The sequence below is a fragment of the Macaca fascicularis genome, chromosome 5, assembly GCF_037993035.2.
Source record: "Macaca fascicularis isolate 582-1 chromosome 5, T2T-MFA8v1.1".
Classification (NCBI taxonomy): Eukaryota; Metazoa; Chordata; class Mammalia; order Primates; family Cercopithecidae; genus Macaca; species Macaca fascicularis.
Genome location: NC_088379.1, coordinates 193,428,192 through 193,448,850, shown reverse-complemented (window position 1 = coordinate 193,448,850; position 20,659 = coordinate 193,428,192). Strand labels below are relative to the sequence as shown.

The following is a 20,659-nucleotide window of genomic DNA, read 5'->3' as shown; positions in this document are numbered from 1 at the left end:
TGTAAAATACAACATGTTGTTTTCAGTAATTTGGGAGAAATTATGATTGACAGTTCAATTGAATTGTAGTCAGTAGTATTAATGTAGATGAATCATCTAAAGATTTGTAAGCAATTTTAACAGCAATGGAAAACAATGTTATATAAATACAATGCTCAATAGGTAACAACTCATATTCAGTAACAGATGAAGACAGACAACTCTGTTCACATACATTATGATATAAAGAGAAATGAGAAAATTGGTTAAGAACGCAAATTTAGAGTGCTACAGCCCTTTTAAAATTTGTCTAGCAAGTTTTCCAGTTTTCACTGGAACCTCCACTCCAATCAAAAAAACAAACAAACAAACAAACAAAACACGAAAACCCACAAAAGAACTCTAGAATCAAGTTGGCTGATTTTATATTCTAGAGCTAGCACTTCTCAAGTGTGTAACTTTCATCAAGCACCCTGTCCTCTCTGAGCTTCAGTATGTTCATCTGTAAAACGGTGGTAACACTGATGTCAAGGGTTCAAGACCAGCCTGGCCAAAGTGGTGAAATATCACCTCTACTAAAAATATAAAAATTAGGCCGGGTATGGTGGCTCACGCCTGTAATCCCGGCACTTTGGGAGGCCGAGGCAGGCGGATCAAGAGTCAGGAGATCAAGATCATCCTGGCTAACACAGTGAAATCCTGTCTCTAATAAAAATACAAAAAAATTAGCTGGGCGTGGTGGTGGGTGCCTGTAATCCCAGCTACTCGGGAGGCTGAGGCAGGAAATGGCGTGAATCTGGGAGGCAGAGCTTGCAGTGAGCCGAGATCGCGCCACTACACTCCAGCCTGGGCTACAGACCGAGACTTCGTCTCCAAAAAAAAAAAGGTGGTAACACTTCTAGGTCACTCTTAGGGTTGTTATGAAGACCAAATTAAGTAATACAGATATAGCACATTACCTGATGGCCATCAGTAATTATTACATAAATTATGTATGTTTCTGTATTACTTAATACCTTAAAAGAATAAATTTCACATTCACTTATCATGATAGTTTCCAGACACATTTATAGCTTAGTTTAACTCAGATCATAATCTCAGTAATATATGTTCTTAAATTAGGTTGCAGGAGTGCTGTTAGAAAACATTTATTCTTCCAAGACTTTTAGAAATATCCGCTATTTTTAAAGGGCAGGATAAATCCACTCTTCCTTTCCCTAATTTCCACTCCCCCCTGCACTGTTAAATTTTCTGCATGTTTGTTTACATAAACACTGATAAAGCACAATGTAACTAACATTTTCTATGTATATAAAGTATTGAAAATGCCCAATAGCTTTAAGACATGGTGAATGTATTACATATGGTTCAATTGACCTGAATGAATTTGCAAAGATTTGTTTTCTCAAAATATTTTTACTAACTGCAAGATTGGCCGTTATCCATGGTGGATGCAGAGAAGTGTTTTTAGAAGGAGCTCTATCCCCTGAGAACTTGCTAGATATCCTGCCTGACATATCCCTTGAATTTGAAACTGCTGGGTATTTAATGATTTGAGGACCTTTACCCGGTCATTCTTCCGATGTTCAAATTCATTCTCCCTGAAGTCTGAATTTTGTCCAGCCAGTTGATAATTTAATTCACTCATCAAACATCTTTCACTTATTCTCATCATTGATCTTTGCTTGTGGTTTTTGATTGTCTCCTGTGGTGTTCACACTGAATGTGTAATATTCAATTAAGGTCTTGGAAGGCAGCTCAGTCTCTGCCTCTCATCCTTAGTGGCTATCCTTCTGTCTCCTTGACTATCTGCTCAGTGTATTCTGTACTCAAACAGTCATTGTCAATGGTTACTACAATTCTTGCTTCATTTCCTATGCTTTGATTCACCACAGACACCTTACGGATACCACAGGCATTAGCACCAGAGGTGATTTCAATCTAAAGAATGCTATGTAGCTCACGAGAAATGCCTCAAATGTCAACCTTTCCAACTACGATTTTCCCTTCGCCATTGCTTCCTCATCTTTATAAATTCAAACGGTTGTCAGAATATAAGGTCTGTGTCTCCTTGGTGGAAATGGGGCATTATGTGTGATCCCAACAAGTGTGTCTTCCTTATCCATTTTAATACCAAGGGAAACATGAGTGATGTCCAGATACAGTAAAGCCTGACTTTTTTTCACTTATAATTAAAAATTATAAACTTAAGCCTCTTTGCCAATATCATTTTTATAATGAAGAAACCAAAACGAAGCTACTCTAGGAATTTTCCATTAATGTATTGTAGAGCACTGATCTCAACTGTCTGCACTGACAACTTGATTTCCTGCTCAACTGCTCCATCAAAAACAGATGTATTGGGGCTCATGCTCTTGTTTAATTATTTACTATTGCATGAATCTTGCAAAGATTTCTGGAACTTGGGAATACTGCCTTGACTCTATGACTTGTCAGGTATAAAGCTTTCTTTATGGGATTTGGGGTGCTTGTCTTTATGTTAGCTTTCAATCCTTCAAAATGTAGATTTCTTCATAGAAGAAATGTGTCTCAATATTGGTCTGAATGTTGGCAGAGTACTTTAACAGGTTTGTGAACTATACAGAGTCAAGAAGCAGCATTTTGTCTCAGTTTTGTCGTTTTGGGATTGTATTTCAACTTGGTGATGAAATGGTTAACTATTGGATTGCCCACCCAAGTGGGTGTACCTAGTTATAGACTTGATTTTAAATATTTTGTCCTCAACAGTAAGGGTGAACATATCAAGGTGCCATGTTTAAGGTCACAAATCAATGCCAACACACTTTTTAAAAATCAACACACTTTTTTGGCCTCAATATTTTGTCCAAATTATGATCAATAACAGTGACAGTTGGCTCATTGGGGATTTTAGTCACAGTAAATGGAGCAATTATGTAACTCTCTTCATAACACTCGAAAGTTATTAATGTCAGTGATTCTGTGACAACAACTAGGATAGGCTTCTGAAGTTTTCTTTATCTTTGTCAAAATCATAGAAATTACAGCTTCTGGGGAGATGCTTTTGTTCTCTCCCTTGTTCTCCACCTGGAACTGGGCACATTACATATCATACACTATCATGGATAGCCAATGCTTCTTATCTGAATGGGCGGTTACATAACCAAATCTACATCCAGTGACCTGCTTGGCATCAGAAGTTGTTGGTGGGCTTCATTGAAACATGATTCTTTCCAGCAACAGTGATCAATCATTCTGTCAACGTAGCAATATGACTTAGAGCTGTCTTATTTCCTTGATCATTGCCAATGATCACACTTTTCCTTGTTGGAAAACACCTAGCCAGATATATGGTTTCAAGATTGTTGTCAGCTGGAAGCACCTTTGATGTATCAGGAAGACAGATCTGTCTCACAGGAGGAAGATGTAGAGAAGATAGCAATGCCTATGTCACATTCAATCTATCGAAGACATTTTTAATGTAAAGTGGTAAAGACATTCAAGAACAACCTTTTCAAACCCCTATCAGATCCTTGAACCCCAATAAACCCCATTCCAATGAAAATGCTAAGTAGAGAGAGCTGTTGTTTCTAGCAGTCTGGGAGAAAGAGATGGAGATGGGAGTGCCTCCTACAGTAGCAGTGGTGCAAAGGACCCAAGGCAAATCAGAAAGTCATTCCGTGATGTACTAAGGGTCAAACTAAGAGGAAAATAATGTGAATATGGCTTACCAAAATGAAGCGAGCCAAGAGGTAATACTTGGTTATATTGAAATCAAAAAGGCATAGAATTAAAAAACAGGTCAAAAGTGATAAAGTGGAGGAACAGTACAGACAGCTTCTGTAAATGTAAACCAGAATCTTTATGTGATGTTATAAATGCCTTTGATACATGTAGGTCCATGGTTTGGGGCCAATGACATAGCTGTCATTCAATTGATAGCTAAAAACTTCCTGTCACTGGAAATCAGTTCCCTTCTGAGGCACTTTTTCCATATTTATCAAGTTTCTGAAACGGCATGGATTAAATATCCTCATCAGCCATTTGATCGTCTATAAACTTAAGCCTCTTTGCCAATATCATTTTTATAATGAAGAAACCAGAATGAAGCCACTCTAGGAATTTTCCATTGACGTATTGTAGAGCACTGATCTCAACTGTCTTCTAATGGATTTAACAGTGACAATAAAGTGCAACAAATGTCAAGTGCTCTGACAACTAGTTCACTACCTGGTACTCGTGTTGAATTTATAACCAACTCAGGTGTTTATCTTTTTTCACTTCTGCTAAGCTATATGCATTTCCTAAATTTGTTGTTATGATTATGATATTCTGCATAAGGTCATTCTTGCATTGCTATAAAGAAATATCCAAGGCCGGGCACAGTGGCTCATGCCTGTAATCCCAGCACTTTAGGAGGCCAAAGCAGGCAGATTACGAGGTTAGGAGATCGAGACCATTCTGGCTAACACAGTGAAACCCCGTCTCTACTAAAGAATACAAAAAATTAGCCGGGCATAGTGGCGAGCGCCTATAGTCCCAGCTACTCGGAAGGCTGAGGCAGGAGAATGGCGTGAACCCAGGAGGCGGAGGTTGCAGTGGGCTGGGATCGCGCCACTGCACTCCAGCCTGGGCGACAGAGCAAGACTCTGTCTCAAAAAAAAAAAAAAAAAAAAAAAAAAAAATACCCGAGACTGGGTAACGTATTTTTTTAAAAAAGATGTTTAATTGACTTGCAGTTCTGCAGGCTTTACCGGAAGCATGGTGCTGGCACCTGCTTGGCTTCTGGGGAGGCCTCAGAAAGCTTACAATTGTGGCAGAAGGTGAAGACGGAGCAGGCACATCACATGGCAAAAGCAGAAGCAAAGGAGCAAGTGAGTGTGGGGTAAATGCCACACATATTTAAAGGACCAGATCCTATGAGAACTCACGCACTATCGAAAAGACAGCACTAAGCCATGAGGAATCCGCACCCATGGCCCAAACACCTCCCATCAGGCCCTGTCTCCAGCATCCAAGATTACAGTTCAACATGAGATTTAGATAAAGACAAGTATCCAAACTATATCGTATTCCATCTTTTTAAGTTCAGTGTTCAAGTTTACAAAACCTGACTCGCATGCTTGTTCTCTAGGAAGGGAATAATTTTACAAAAGAACCAAAATTTAACCTCATGGTCAGAAAAATATAAAGCGTAGAACTATATTTTACTTTAAATTAACAGATTTTTTTCCCTGTTACTCTTCAAAAGCTGAGAATGATATTTCTACATACATTGAACATGGAAATTTGTATTCACAGTGTGTCCAGCTGGACAGGTATCTGCAGAGAAAACTACGCTCTATTTTATCAAATATATCTTGAATTCGGATTCTATCATTCAACATCTTTAGAATTCATTCCAAGCTTGTATGCAGTTAGAACGCCTTCTGAATTGACAGCAAGTCTTGTGAAACTTTTTACTAACCTACTTTATTTTATTAGAATTGATCTCATGTCTTTTCCACAGAGTAATCATTAGAAACACTATCAAATATCTTTTGGAAGTCCTGGGAATCCGCCAAGTATTCCTGTCAAACAAAGAAATATCATTTGTTTGACAAAATTATTCTCCAATTTATTCCAACAGGTAGAAGCTAACTTTAGATATTGGTTACTAATTGTATTTATTTGCATTTCATCATTTTATAAAAATTGCGGGCCGGGCGCGGTGGCTCAAGCCTGTAATCCCAGCACTTTGGGAGGCCGAGGCGGGCGGATCACAAGGTCAGGAGATCGAGACCACAGTGAAACCCCGTCTCTACTAAAAATACAAAAAATTAGCCGGGCGCGGTGGCGGGCGCCTGTAGTCCTAGCTACTCAGGAGGCTGAGGCAGGAGAATGGCGTGAACCCAGGAGGTGGAGCTTGCAGTGAGCCGAGATCGCGCCACTGCACTCCAGCCTGGGCAACAGCGTGAGACTCCGTCTCAAAAAAAAAAAAAAAAATTGCTTGTAATTGTAGCAAGCTTTAACATTGAGTAAGTATCTGATAATCTTTGAGGATGGTGTGTGGTGGTTTAAACAACAACAACAAAAATCCACAAACTCATTGAAACTCTCTCCCTTGAGAGCTGGAGGTCCATCCCCCTGTCCTGGAATCTGAGTGGGCTGGTGCTTGCTTCAACCAATAAAATGCAGCAGAAGTCACATAAGGCCTTCTGAGGGTGTTTAAAGGGCCATGTAACTTCCTCCTAGTTCTCCTGGCACGCTCACTATGAGGGGCATAAGTGATCATGGGACAAGTCCAACTGCCCTGGGATTGACAAATTGTGGGTGGTCTGGTGGAGAACCCCCTTTGAAGCCAAACATCTTGGCCATCCCTATCAAGGTGTCTGACATGTGAGTGGAGCCATTGTGGGCCCTCAAGTTCATCCCACCCACCAGCTAAGTACAGCTGAATGGCCCAGTTGAGGCCGTAAGCAGAAGAATCATCCCAGTCCCTGCAGTACACAATCCATGTGATATTATAAACATGTGTATTGTCTTAAGCTACTAAGTCTTTATTTTTATTTTTATTTTTTTTGAGACAGAGTCTCACTTTGTTGCCCAGGCTGGGGTGCAATGGTGGGATCTCGGCTCACTGCAACCTCTGCCTCCCAGGTTCACGCCATTCTCCTGCCTCAGCCTCTCAAGTAGCTGGGATTACAGGCGCCCGCCACCATGCTCAGCTAATTTGTTGTATGTTTAGTAGAGATGGGGTTTCACTATGTTGGGCAGGTTGGTCTCGAACTCCTGACCTTGTGATCCACCTGCCTAGGCCTCTCAAAGTGCTGGGATTACAGGAGTGAGCCACTGCACCCGGCCTTAAGCTACTAAGTCTTGCAGGTAATTTGGTTTATAAAAATAGTAACTAGAAAAGGGAGAATGCCTTTTTTCTTGTTTTAAAATAATTAATGTAGCACTGAACAATTTGGAGGCAGAATGCAAGTACTATTAATTGATAAACGGTTTACTTCCATCTAAATTCATGTCTTTTTATATGATGTCACTCTAATAATTCTTCATTTTTATTTTCATATATGTTTTGAGAACTGAAAATTATACTCAAATGAAGTTTGAGATTGTATTTATCTTACAAAGCATTATCTCAAAAAGCACAATTTTTTCGATTGTATGAATTTAATAAATCAAATATAAATAATTTCTGGCTTGGAAATCCTGTGTGAAATGCATAAATATTAACTGTGATGTTACACTTATGAATCCTTTAATTGGTAAGATTTATCAATCTCATAGAGTTGATCAAATTGAGATTTCAGAGACTGTTTGCCAAGAAATTGGAACTTTTCAATATTCCTATATTAGGTGAGTCATCTTAAAAGGTAATTGAGTCACCTAATCAAATTCTCAGTGTTATCGTCTGGCAACTGAGATACGTGCAACAGATAAATAAAATGTGACAGGCTGTTTTTTTAATGCCTACTGATAAACTTCATAGACCACTGAGATAACAGAGCAGTCTGTGTACCTGCTAAGAGTTTAATTTAAGCCAAATAAAGTTAGAGAAACAATAATTTATAATTCACCAAAAGCTTATTATTCCTTCCTTCTACGAGCCAGTTCAGTTACTGGCCAGAGGAAAACATTTGCATGCTGGAGTTTGGAACCCAGAGTGTTCACTATGACTCTATTATATTGAGTCAACCTTCTCAGTTATCTATGAGACCATCAACTATCAACTGCTCAAAATATTTCCTCCAGCAATTGCTCCTTCTCCTAAAAGTTAGTATTTTCCCTCTCTCCTGGATTATTCTCATCCGCATATAATACCTGAAAAATTTTTCCTATTATGAAAACGAATACTGTTCCTTTTTTTTCTTTTTTTTGCCATGTCTCCATTTGTCTTCTTTCCACCTTCCACTTTTCTATTCCCCCTTAAAGCCATATTCTCTGTCTCCAGCTTCTTTCCTCCTGTTTTCTTGGCGGACACTGCAATCAGCTGAATATGCTCCACCGAAACCGTCGTCAGGGGCACCAGTGACCTTCCTGTGGCTAAAATCAGTGATCAATTCTCAGCCCTCAAATTACTCTTTCATATCAGCAGCATCTGATGCAGTTAATTGATCTCTTGTATTACATCATTTTCAAACTTGCCTTTCTGGAATCCACAACCTCGTGGTTTTCCTCTTACGTGGTTTTCATCTTACTTGCTTGTTCATCTTTTCCCCCTAACTCCTAAATGTACTATTTCTGTCCTCTGACATCTTCCCTCCTGCATTGTTACTCACTTCCTGGATGATCTCTTCCAACCTCATCGCTTCTAATATGACTTCTATATTTATGAATCCCAAAATGTGCACCTGCAAACCGAATCTTATCCATGACCTCCACAATCACATATCCAGTTTCTTACTTTGATTTTCCCTTGGTGTTACAAAAGTCTCCATCTTTAAATGTACAAAACATAACCTTTGACTCTCTTCCCTTTCTTCTTCTCAATCAGTATACATTAATAACTTGCATTTTATTGAAAAACATTTGTTTATACACAGAAGTGGGAACTTGCAAAGACCTAATGACTTTTACCTTCTAAATGCCAGTGATTTATTCTACCCACAATTATAATTTTATATGTAATCCCCAGTTTTCCTCTGTTTATATAAAAAATAATTTTTCCAGTCTAAAAAATATTGCATCCATATATTATTCAATAAATTGCAAAAGGCTTTTGCATAGATGATTTTATTTGGTCAATATAAAAAAATTGAAAAAGACTTTAAAAGAATATACTTATTTTTTAATAACCCCTGGCAGAACTAAGGAGTTACACAGGGTCACTCACCTGAAGTATCAATAGAAAGACTAGAAGGCGTTTTCTAGGAATTCTACTTCTTTTTTTCTTTTTCTTTTTCTTTTCTTTTCTTTTTTTTTTTTTGAGACGGAGTCTCGCTCTGTGGCCCAGGCTGAAGTGAGCGGCGCCATCTTGGCTCACTACAAGCTCCGCCCCCGGGTTCCCGCCATTCTCCTGCCTCAGCCTCCCGAGGAGCTGGGACCACAGGCGCCGCCACCTCGCCCGGCTAGTTTTTTGTATTTTTAGTAGAGACGGGGTATCAAGGTGTTAGCCAGGATGGTCTCGATCTCCTGACCTCGTGATCCGCCCACCTCAGCCTCCCAATAGGAATTCTATTTCTATGCTCATCTGATAAATAGATCATCTGTTTGGTTTCTGAACTCCTACTACTGCACAGGAGTTTCAGGAGCTTCAGGAAGTCCTCACCCACCTTTACATACCAAATTCTAATGGATACTGTGTCTGTGGCTCTGCTTTTAAATTCTATTGTTTTGATATGTCTCTATGTTCCTGTACCTACCGACGGCTTCAATTATTGGAGTATGATCTAATAACTTGTATTCTCATTACTCACTCACTGGACTACATTAAAAATTATTGGTTCTTGGCTGGCGCAGCAGCTCAAGCTTGTAATCTCAGCACTTTGGCCGACCAAGGTGGGCGAATCACGAGGTCAGGAGTTCCCAACCAGCCTGGCCAACATGGTGAAACCCCGTCTCACCTAAAAATACAAAAATTACTAAAAGGAGGAATTTGTGGTAAACATACTAGATTGGTCTCGCACATCACCTTGGAGCCGCTGAAGAAACGTCACTGAAATTATAGTAAAGATGTGAAAAAATAACCTTACAAAGACAGAAAAAAATGAAAAGGACAGCAGTTAGAAATAGCAACTGAATTGCAGGCGAGAAAAAGTTAAAGGCTAACATCCTACCAGTGGGCAAAGGGCAAGGGGAGGGCCGGGTGCAGTGTTTCACGCCTGTAATCCCAGCACTGTGGGAGGCTGAGGTGGGTGGATCAGGAGGTCAGGAGATCCAGACCATCCCGGCCAACATGGTGAAACCCCGTCTCTATTAAAAATACAAAAAATTAGCCGGGCGTGGCGGCGCCTGTGGTCCCAGCTACTCGGAAGACTGAAGCAGGAGAATCGCTTGAACCTGGGAGGTGGAGGTTACAGTGAGCCGAGATCACGCCACTGCACTCCAGCCTGGGCGACAGAGCAAGACTGTTTCAAAAAAAAAAAAAAAAAAGGAAAGGGGAGACAGAAACCAGGACACTGGTCAATGTCCATGGCAGATTCCAAGTAGGTTTCAGAAAACAGAAGAACCCTACATTAAACACAGAGTGCTTGTGAGTTGGAAAAGTTGAACACATCCAAAATTTTTGAAAGAAGTCAGACCTCTTGATCTCTACCCTCCAACCCAGAAAACTAGCAGTTAATCACTTGCTCCAAAGGTTGAAGGTTTTTCTGAAGAGTTTAAATGACAGAAAATTTTAATTTGTGGAAGATTTAGTTAAATTAATCCTGTGACCAGTGAGTATCAGAAGCCAGACTGATAGGCCCATCAGAGGTAAAGGATTTCTCTGTTAAGTTAACTAGGATAAGACAAAGTCCAGAGAGATGCTGCTAGATGTGATTATCTAAAAGAAAGAGCCTAAATTTTACCCAAACACTCTATAGAGAAGCCCATTATTCTATAAGACCATCATTCTTCCTTAGGCTCGGAAGTTCTTATTTGTTTTTGCTTCCTCACTATCTCATTCTGAAATATAAATTGAGGGACAAGACGTGCCAGAGTTTGAGGAGAGTTTCAAATAAGAAAAATAGAGGCCAAACCCCAATAAGTTAACAAACAAAAATTACTTAGTGGAAACCGTGATAGTTCCAGAAGAGAAAGTAGCCTAGAAATAAATAACTGATGCACTCAGCAATATTAGAAGAAAATATTGTACTTTGAAATTAAAACAAGATGTTATATTTTTAAAATTTCAAAAATTCATATAATTAGTTATGCATACACACAACGGTAGCAGAAAAATCAGTAGGAGATTTAGATGTTTCATTTGAGAAAATTTCAGAAGAGTTGAACAGAAAGAAAACAAAATGTAAAAGTGGATGAAGTAAGTAAATGGGAAGATCCATCTAAAGTACTGATGTTCCTAAAACAAAAATTTTCTCAAAAAAGAAGAGGAAAAGGCAAAAAATATTCAAGCAATAAAGAGAAAATTTCAGAACATACCCGGACATGACTTTCTAAGTGGAAAGTCCACTGAGTGCCTGTCATAATAAATTTAAAAATGGCAATACCAAAGCATGGAATCACTAGGACTGGGAATAATCTTCAGGAAGAAAAAAAACTACACAAGTTACACATGGCAAATCAGGAGTTAGAATGACAGAATGGAACCTAATACTATATGCCGAGAAGCTGATATCAAGAATCTAGAACATGATGTGAAGCCTTCGTATTTCTGACAAAGTAATTTTCGATTCATAATCCTGTACACAATCAACGGCCAACGAAATGTGGGAGTTGAATGAAGACATCTTTCAGACAAGAGCTATAGATATTAGCCTTCGGCGCACGCTTACTCAGGGAGCTACTAAACAGTGCACCTTACCAACAAGAGAGATAAAATTAAGAAATATATTTTGGAAGCCTGGAGAGGTGACTTAAACCTGTAATCCCAGCACTTTGGGAGGCCAAGGTGCGAGTATGACTTGAGCCTAGGAGTTTGAGATCACCCTGGGCAACAAGTGAGACCTGTCTACACACACACATACATACACACACACACACACAATTAAAAATTAACTGTGGCCTGTACTCCCAGCTGCTTGGGAGGCTGAGGCAGGAGGATCCCTTGAGTGCAGGAGGTTGAACCTGTGATAGCACCACTGCACTCCACACTCCAGCCTGGGTGACACAGAGAGACTCTGTCCCAACATGTAAAAAGTAAAATATAAAGAAAATCTTCTGTGGCCTGTGAAAGAGGGAGACAGCCCAGGAAAAAAAAGAATTAAATCATGTGACAAGATTGATAAAGAAAGATTAATGAGACACTGTTCAAGATATAAGTGAGAGATGGAGGACTCTGGAAATTAAGTCTCTATAATAATAATACTAATAAAAAGAAATGAACAAGTAAATAATCTTATAATTAATTAGGTATTCTATAATTAAAATATTACATATATTTTAGAGTAATATATCAGAGGACAAATTTCTGATATGTGCATAGAAAATTTAAGAATAAAAATGCAATGTTCACCTCTAAGTACAAAATGTTACACAAGAACAAACTCATGCACATTGTACAAAAAATGATTCAGTAACAAGTAATTTTTAAATAGCCCTAAAAATGTAAATATTTCAATACTGATTAGACCAGAAATGATTGATATATATATACTCCCTATATATAGCTGTTGTGTGTGTGTGTGTTGCATATATAATTGGGATGTGTATGCATATCTAAATATATATCCATATTTATATACACACACTGTATGTATATGTGTGTCTATGTGTGTTTGTGTATATATAATCTACATTTCTTAAGAAAAAGCAAAAGAATTTATTTGTGTGTATGATTAGATGGATATAATAAATTTAAATGCTGTTTCTTTAGAAGGATGACAATAGACAATATCTAAAAGTCATAAATATAAAAACACATTTAATTATGTATATTGGACTTCTTAAACTATGGCCTATGTATTGCTTTGCTAGAAATAAAACTAAAATTACTAAATTAAATTAAATTAAAAAATAGCTAAACAATCCGGAGAAACAAGGGCAAAATTGGAAAACTCACACATCCCATTTCAAAACTCACTACAAGCTATGGTAATCAAGACAGAGTAATTCTAGCATAAGGATGGACATACAAACCAATAGAATGGAAACTCTAGAAGTAAATCCTAACATTTACCGCTAATTGATCTTTGACAAAGAGGCAAAGACACATCAATGAGAAAATAATTATTTTTTCAACATGTACTACAACTCAAACTAACAATAAGATACCACTTCACATCCACGGGAATGGCTACCACCACAAAGATAAATAAACACAAGTGCTGGAGAGAACGAGGAGAAACTGAAACCCTCATTCACTGCTGGGGCAAACGTCTTAGGTTGGTGCAACGGTAAATGAGATGTTGTCAGTACTTCTAATGGCAAAAACCACAACTACGTTTCCAACCTAATAGAACAGTACAGTCACATTGGAATGCAGTCTAGCGGTTCCTCCAATGACTAAACATAAAGTCACCGTATGGCCCAAGTATTTCACTCCCGGGTATATACCCAAGAGAAATGAAAACATGTGTCCACACAGAAACTCATATGTGGGTGTTCATAGCCAAATTATTTATAATAGACAAAAAGTGAAAACAACCCAAAGTCTGTCAACTAAGAAACAGATAAACTAAATGTGGAATATTTGGCCATAAAAATGAGGAACTACTGGTACATGCTACGACATAGATAAATCTTGAAAATATTATGTCCGGCAAAAGAAGTCAGTCACCAAAGGCCACATATGATGTGACTCTATTTGAAATGCCCAGATTACTCACATCCATAGAGAGGCAAAGTAGATTCGGCATTGTCTAATTTGGGAGCTGAAGGAGAAGAACATGGGAGGAGCTGGCTTTGCAAAGCAACTGCTGGTGGGCATGAGATTTCTTTCTGGGGCGATGAAATTGTTCTGACCTCATATTATAGTGATAACTGCACACTCTTTATGCTAAAAATCCATTGAGTTGCACATAGGTAAATTCATGGTAAGTAAATTGTATCTCAATAAAGCTATATCTATTTTTTAAAAGAGGTTCAGAAAACAAATTCAGCTCATATTCCATAGCTCATAAATTACTTCCCCTTTGTGGCATATCTTAGCTGGCTGTGCCCAAGTTGCTATCGGTACTGACCACAGCTATAGAAAGAGCCGTCCCTCCTAATACAATTTTAATACCTTTTAAAAAACATACAGTAGATTAATTCATTCTTACATCAGTATTCTACATTAGGCATAGTGGAGCCTTCCCCAAAACGGATTTTTCTGCATAGAATGGTTCACGGAGTGGTTACTGAATCAAAAGACTCTCTTTGATTTAACATGCAGGCTTTCCTGTAAAATCCGCTTTCAGATGTTTACAAGGTGTGAAATGTTTTTCACATTATCATATTCTCCTTCATTAGGTGCACTTGGGAAAATGCAACAAGGCATGCTGGATCCACAGGTCGTGATGCATTTTCCTGTGTGAGAATTCCTGCTGTTTCCCTGGAGACTGAAAGACACTGAACGGAATGCAATGAAGAAATCCACCATTGAATAAATACAGCTGTTTCTTTCCCACATGGAAAACACCATTTGAGGAAGGGTGAAATGTTGATATATAATACACCATAATGCTGATTTGAAAAGCTGTGTTCTCACTATTGCTTTGAGAACTCTTTGACCATCTCATAAATATGAACAGCACATCTTTACTGAGTGCTTATAATACGCCAGACACTATTCCTTCCTTTAGTAGGTCTCTTCAGAGAGTCTGACACCTTCGGTAAGAGACATTCACATCTATTCTCCTTCTTTTCTTTTTTGTTTGTTTGTTTGTTTGTTTGTTTGTTTTGAGATGGAGTTTCACTCTGTCACCCAGGCTGGAGTGGTGCAACAGTGTGATCTCGGCTCACTGCAACCTCCGCCTCCCAGGCTCAAGCAATTCTCCTGCCTCAGCCACCTGAGCAGCTGGGACTACAGGCACCCGCCACCACACCCGGTTAATTTTTGTATTTTTAGTAAAGATGGGGTTTCACCATGTTGGCCAGGCTGGTCTCAAACTCCTGACCTCGTGATCCGCCCACCTCGGCCTCCCAAAGTGCTGGGATTACAGGCGTGAATCACTGCACCCGACCTCGATCTATTCTCTCTGAAGCCTGCGACCTGGAGGCTGCCTCTTTATGACACAATCCTTGGCTTCATAACTCCCTTTTCCTTAACTCAAGCTGACTTCAACGTTTCAGGCAGAGCTTATCCCTGTCAACCAATTGCCAATCAGGAAATATGTGAGTCCGTCTAAACCTAAAGCCCCACCTCCAGCTTTGCATTGTTCTGTCGTTCAGGACCAAGGGAATGGATACCTGACATATATTGACTGATGTATTATGTCTCCCTAAAATATACAAAGCCAAGCTGTCACCCAACCACCTTGGGCACATGTTCTCAGGACCTCCTAAGGCTGCATCACGGGTCATGGTCCTTAAACTTAACAAAATAAACTTCTAAGTTGATTGAGACGTGTCTCAGATAGTTTTGGTTGACAAACCTGTTGAATGAAATTCAGCGGAAAGCTGCCTCCTTACGTATTTCAAGTTTCACCTGAAGGTTTTGTAGCACAGAGTGAACTAGAACCTAAAGGAGGTGTAAACAGAATGATCAGACTGTAATCTACTCTTGTGCCAATTGCCGAGTTTTGGCCAATCCAAGAAGCATAACTGTTCAAACTGTGTTCAAATAAAGCAAACAGGGAGCTGTCTCCAATATTTCTCTTCCTGTACCTCACTTCCTCTTTCTGTTTTCTGTCCATAAGCCCTCTTCCACCACCGGCTGTGCCCGAGCCTCTGACGCTGCTCTGGCTTGTGAGGCCGCCCGATTTGAGTATTATTCTTTGCTTAGTTAAACTCTCTTAAATTTAATTTGGCAAAGGCTTTTCTTTTAACGAACCAGATCCCCTTTCCCCAAATCCAGCCATAAAACCTACAAGTATCCCTCTTAACTTTCCCTTTGCCTTTTTATGTAAAAGCTGGCCATACAGACATTATCTGACCTATTTTACTGGATTGTAGCACATAAAATCCCTATTCCAGAGAGGCCCTGTCCCACACCAGAAGGAAGGACGCTGCTCAGAGAGGCCAGGAAGCGTCTAGACTGACAGGCCTTGCTGGATGACCCCACTCAGTCTTTAACAGTGGGGTGTTAAAAGTGTGCGTTAAAACAGTCTTTTAACACACCCTTTGTGTCCACCCATATTTCTACGTGGCTGTCCATACTCTGTTAAATCTCAGCATAAAATGACAATTTCCCCTGCATGCGTCTTCATTCTGAAGGCTCCTGTATACACACATTAAATGAATTTGTATGTGTTTCTCCAATTAATCTGCCTTTTCCAAGTTGATTTTTAGTGAACTTTCAGAGGGTGAATGACACCTTTCCTCTTGGCCCATACATTTTCTTCTATTGAACCTCTACATATGTTCAAATTAATAGCTTTAGGTAAATAAACCTAAATTTTTAAAATGAAAATATTCATTTTAAACTAATACTTCCATTTCTGTTAGCATGTAAATGTGTCCTTGGGGTCTTGCAAGCTACATTGTTTGGGCTAATTTCTATTATGGTACTATAAACTAAAGTACTATTTAAAAGTGAAAATCAGGCTGCATCTGAGTTAAAACTGTGAACAAATGATTAGTTTTTAAAGCTACTATTTATTTATGTTAACATTAAAAGGGGCCAATTTGTAACACCATCATCCCCCAGAACTAATAGGAAACAACTTCAAACAGCACTGAAACCTTAATTTGCTCCTTGTTATGTTTACAACATTAATAATGTAGTATTTGTACAGATAACAATAGTGATGTGGTTTGGATTTGTGTCCCCACCCAGATCACACGTCGAATTGTAATTCCCAGTGTTGGAAGTGGGGCCCAGTGGGAGGTGATTGGATCATGGGGGTGAATTTCTCAGAAAAGGTTTAGTACCATCCCGTGATAGTGATAGTAAGTTCTCATGAGGTGTGGTTAAAAGTAGGTGGCACCTTCCCCTCTCTCTCATGTTCCTGTTCCTACCATGTAAGACGCTTACTTCCCCTTTGCCTTCGGCCATGATTGGAAGCTTCCTGAAGCCTCCCCAAAAGCAGAAGCTGCTATGCTTCCCATACAGCCTGCAAAGCCATGAGCCAATGTAACCTCTTTTCTTTATAAATTACCCCGTTTCGGGTACTTCTTCATACCAACGCGAGAATAGTCTAATACAAATAGATTCTCCTTTATAAACCTAAAGAAATTTTTATCACAAAAAGTACTTCTTTATAAAGAAAACTAATAAAATTATTTCTTTAACTGGCATTTTAACATAGAGTACTCTCATAATTATAAATAATGCCATATTGGTAATTTGAATGGTAGAGTAATCGTTTTCAAAACTGCATATGAACTTTAATATTTTTCTATTTTCCTAAATTAATCCTTATGTTTTTAACACATAGACAGATATAAACTTTTGCAAGTTTATAAGTATTTCAATAAAATCTGACACCCATATATTCTTAATATCAAAACAATGCTGTATTCTGTAGGACCTGCTATAGAAAAGATAAAGGAAAATAACAGGTTTTGGATGACCACAGGCTTGAGCACTTATCAAGGAAGAATTAGGGCAACTCTAAGAAATTATAGGATGTAAGAAACGTTTTACTGGCAGTTGTCAAGAGCAAGCAAAGTTTTCCCTCCTTATCTCTGTGAGATTCTTTTCACTAGCAGCAATTTTCAAGGCTAAGCACTAGAGTTCTATTTTTACCAAAACGAACAAGTAGAACTAAGAAAGTAGGAACTTCAAATACACAAGATAAAAAGAATATAAGATGACTGAAATAATGGAAACCAAAGTATTTTACCCCAAAATACCCTTCTGTGACATATTTTGAGATGGATGTTCAGAGGGGGAGCGTGGGCAGCCCTGCAAAGGTCGTCTGTCAGGGACACTTGCACCTGCAGGGAAAATCCACATCCGTGCAGCTTGGCTTTCTGAGACCCTCCCTCGTCCAGATCTAGAAAAGATTAGCAGTGTGACGCCTTTAAAGATCTAAAAGAGACATTTCCCATCTCTTCTCCCTGAGCCCTGCTGCCTGGGAGGTTTCATCTACGTAATAAGACCACCTTTGCAGGCCAGGCCTCCTCTCCTCTCCCTCCCATACCCTGTCCCGTCTAAAGTTGATTTACTACCATAACCTATTTTGCCAAGATCCAAGCTTATATACTTTCTGTAACCTCCAGATGGTATAAAAGCATCAACTACCTGGACATTTTTTGGTGCTCTTATATTTTGTATGCCTCCTGTGCGTGTTAATAAATCTGTATGCCTTTTCTCCTATTACATTGTCTTTTGTCAATTGATTTCATTAAATCTTCAGAAGGCAAAAGAGAAGTTTTCCCTTGGCCCCCACAATACCTAATGAAGTTTGAAGGTTAATGTTTTGTCCAAAAAAATTCCAGTTTTCTCAAGTCCATATATGTTTTTTCAAGGCAAACCACCAATTCTGAAGCTTGATTATTATTATTGGTACATTATTTATTATATTTACATTAACTGATTGGTTGGCTATTGGGAATTTGTAGGAGCAAAGCATTTTTATAAAAAAATGAGTAGGACATATAATTTTTTTAAGGTCATTCTACTAGTACGACTCATACTAGTACAAAATTCTTTCACCTTTCTGAAATGCTATAGATAAAAGATGCCCTTCTAAATCACAAGCCTTGCCAGATTCAGGTACCTGAACATGACGATTTGTTCTAAGAGGGCTCACCTTATTCAAATGTACCCTCACCGAGCACCTCTGAAATTATGCTGCCTTACAACCAAGGTTAGAAAATGTAAACAATACATCCTGTGTGATGTCAAATACATGACTTAGATTAAAAGTAGACTCTCGAAAGATTATTTTTATACTTCATTCCTTCATGCTGTTAATTATATTATATAGTTTACAAAAGTATATAGCTAAGATTATATTTTATTTTATCTGTAGTTAGATTAAATACAGTGATTATTCTGATGAGTATCTGCTGATAAATCTGAATTTATTATAGCTGCAACTGGAAACACACTCTATAGCTTCCAACTCTTTTTTTTTTTTTTTTTTTTTTTTTTGAGATGGAATCTCACTCCATCGCCCAGGCTGGAGTGTAGTGGTGCCATCTCGGCTCACTGCAAGCTCTTCCTCCCAGGTTCATGCCATTCTCCTGCCTCAGCCTCCTGAGTAGCTGGGACTACAGGCATCTGCCACCAAGGCCGGCTAATTTTTTGCATTTTCAGTAGGACGGGGTTTCACGGTGTTAGCCAGGATGGTCTCGATCTCCTGATCTGCCCACCTCCGCCTCCCAAAGTGCTGGGATTACAGGCGTGAGCCACCACACCCGGCCTGTAGCCTCCAACTCTTATAGTTCATTGTGTTAAAAGTAAAGGGGAAACAATACTTTAATACTTATTTTTAAAGGGATAATAATAATTTCCTGAAGTTTTTAAAAACATGAAATAGTAACAATTTTATCCTGTAAACTCATTACCTACTGATTCTATAATAGAATTATTTGAATGTGACAATAAACAAATCTAATTAGCTTACAGAAAATGAGGATTTACTGGTAAAATAATAAGATAACTTTCAGAAATAACAAAGTATATGAGGAGTTTCCCGGGTTTTGTACCAGTCTCCAGTGTATTTTAAAACCATAAAACCTGGCCAGGTGAGGTGGCTCACGCCTGTAATCCCAGCACTTTGGGAGGCCAAGGTGGGTGGATCATGAGGTCAGGAGTTCAATACCAGTCTGGCCAACATGGTGAAACCCCGTTTCTACTAAAAGTACAAAAATTAGCTGGGTGTGGTGGCATGCACCTGTAATCCCAGCTACTGAGGAGGCTGAGGCAGAGAAGTACTTGAACCCAGGAGGCGGAGGTTGCAGTGAGCCAAGATGGAGCCACTGCACTCTAGGCTGAGCATCAGAGCGAAACTCCGTCTCAAAAAAAAATCCATAAAATCTAATAACATTCATGAACTATGGGTGCTGATATTTCTGCTATATACAGAAAGTTCTCGAAAGAAACAGACAAGAATGAAGCCAGAGCTCCGTGTTCCAGTTGTTCCTGATGTCTTCACAGAGACGGCCACACTTCTTACAATTATTACTAGACTTGTTAATAAATGGATTGATCTGTGGCCTCGACAAGAAAATGGTCAGTAAGAAACCAAATTAATAAAGTGATGTAAAGTGGAAAGATCATCGATTGCACCAAACCCTAATGGTGAATGCATTTATTTTATTTAGAGAACAAAAGCTAAAAGGAGAAAATATATATGCAGTTGGACTGTTGATAGCTATTTTTTGGGAGGGAGATTGAGGAGAAACAGGTGCGTTCCAGGATGTTGGATAAAACATTGGAAACTGCAAATGGAAATAAGAAGCAGCTACAAAACCTCATTAATTATAACATAAAACGAAAGTAAAAATATGGGAGAAAATTATTCACCTGTCAGATTAACAAATACATAAAACTTTCTTAGTACTTTGCCTTCAAGCAAACGAAGAACAGCACTTTGTTACCTTACTGATGGATATATAAAATAGTACAACCTCTAAAGAGGACAATTTGGCAATATCTATAAAAGTTGGAACGTACATGAATTTGGCTCAGTAATTCCACAGCTTGAAATGTATTTTCTCCTGTATTTATATATCTACATGAAAATGACTATGCCTGGGTCACCACTCCCCATAATGTATCTTTACTTGTTGGAGCTTAATAGCCACTTACAGACCAATCATGATTAAACTAGTTCAAACAGTCTTGCTGAATATATGTAATGCAATACTTCTGTAACATTAGAAAGATGGTATTTTTTTCCCCAAGATACATTGTTAGTGGGGAAAAAAGTACAGAACACGAATGCAAAATAAGCTGCAATTTAGATGTAAAGAAATTAGGATGTATATGTGTAGCTATCCATCCAGGTGTAAGATAGTCATGGAAGGATAAAAAAGAACTGAAAAGAGTTTTTGTCTCTGGGGGAAAAATTGAAGA

The 20,659-nt window shown here is 38.7% G+C and overlaps 1 non-coding gene across 1 annotated transcript; it reads left to right on the top strand.

Annotated features, from left to right (window-relative positions):
- The first annotated feature begins 262 nt into the window (after positions 1–262).
- LOC123573773 (U7 small nuclear RNA) lies at positions 263–323 on the top strand. The gene has a single exon (XR_006698507.2). It is a non-coding gene; the product is annotated as a U7 small nuclear RNA (small nuclear RNA).
- The last annotated feature ends 20,336 nt before the right edge of the window (positions 324–20,659 follow it).